Source organism: Ascaphus truei, unplaced genomic scaffold, assembly GCF_040206685.1.
Source record: "Ascaphus truei isolate aAscTru1 unplaced genomic scaffold, aAscTru1.hap1 HAP1_SCAFFOLD_865, whole genome shotgun sequence".
In the NCBI taxonomy this organism is placed as follows: Eukaryota; Metazoa; Chordata; class Amphibia; order Anura; family Ascaphidae; genus Ascaphus; species Ascaphus truei.
In genome coordinates this window covers 158,546-160,158 of record NW_027457204.1, presented here as the reverse complement: position 1 = coordinate 160,158, position 1,613 = coordinate 158,546, and positions in this window count along the sequence as shown.

Here is a 1,613-nt window from a genome sequence, read left to right as displayed (position 1 = left end):
ACCTCAAACACGGTTCAGGTGTAACCAGGTGGGCCTAACCTTTATTAGTGAGCCCGGTTAACCCGTTCACTGTCACACTGGACTTGACCATTCTCCTGCCAAATGTTTTCACACCTCTGCACCATCGAGGACAGCATTTTCACCCCTGCGAGGACACCTAATCCGGTCTCCAGAGGCGTTGGGTAACATATCCCGAAACTGCTTGTTATTACTGCAATTGATGTACGCACATTACTCACCCTTTTATTGTTTATGTGAATAATATTTTTTAATGCACTATGAGCGTTGTGCGCTATGTCTTTTTTGTATTTATCTGTTAGCTCCAGGGGGTCCCTGAGCCCCCCCTTCATCGCAGCTGCAGACGCTCAATTCTAGGTTAAGTTATTTAATTCACTTTATTTTCACCTTATCACGTCACGTTCAAACTAGTTGCGCACTGTTATCTCTTCTACCCTGCTATGTTGACAGCGGATGCCCCATGAATCCAGAAAAATCCAGCGGAAACCAGGACTACAGTGAACCCACGGAAGCAAGAACCCCAGAGGCAAGCCCCAGAGTCGACTGCAGACGGCCCCCACCATTCCTAGATCGGCACCCGAAGGAACGCGGAACAAAGATGGCCGCCATCACACCCAGGATTTCCCCGAGGCCCAGAAACAGCTACCTGAAGCCGGTCCGTGGAGGGGATCGGAGGGAGGAGGAAGCAACCCCTCTGTCATGCAAGAGAGGAGAGCGGCTGAAGGAGAGCCATGGCCTGCCCCCTCGTGTTATCTTTCCTCCCCCTCCATGTCTCCTTCTTCCGCCATCCGCGGGGGAAAAACTCCCGGGGAGGAATAGGAGCAAAAGCCGCAGTGTAAACACTTCCTGAGGTACGTGACCGAAAGGCGGAGATCACGGACAATCTCCTCATCTTAACCGTGAGTACAGCGCCCGTAAGACTAGTCCCCAGACACTAAAGGAGAAACGCGCTCAGCGCGAGACTGTGGGCCTTCAAAACGACGAAGCACTCCGTACCACCCTTTTATCAGTACTGTGGGGTCCCGGGCCGAGTCTACTACCTGCCTGTCCACCTATGGTCGGACCAGACCCGAAGGGGCCCCAGATCTCAGATCTGCCGTAACACGCATAACAAATATGAACAAAGCTGACCCCCTTTGGGTACTCACGTTTCCCACATACCCCATCCCCTCCCCCCCCTCTTCATAGGAAACTACACTGGCGACACACTTTATTCGAGCTCGGCTAGTCCCACGAATTCGGGTATACCCGGGTGTATTGAGGTTTGTGACTGTTTTCTGCCCGAGTGCATTGGGTTATTTTCCAGGCAGGGATTGAAGCATTTTATTCCCGCTGGCTGCAATACTGCACAGTATATATATATATATACTGCATTACAATTCATGAATTTATGCCATCTGGTAGACACGCGAAGCATTGCAGCCTATTAAATCCTAATCATTATCATTTAACAGATCTGCCGCCCGTCAGCCAGGCATGAACCCAGGCTGGGAAGGCAAACGCAACGGGGCTTGTCAGAGGTGAGGAGCGGCGCATTCCAGGTATCTGCCAGGTACATACTGGGTATTTGCTCGAATAAAGTGTGTCGGTGCAGT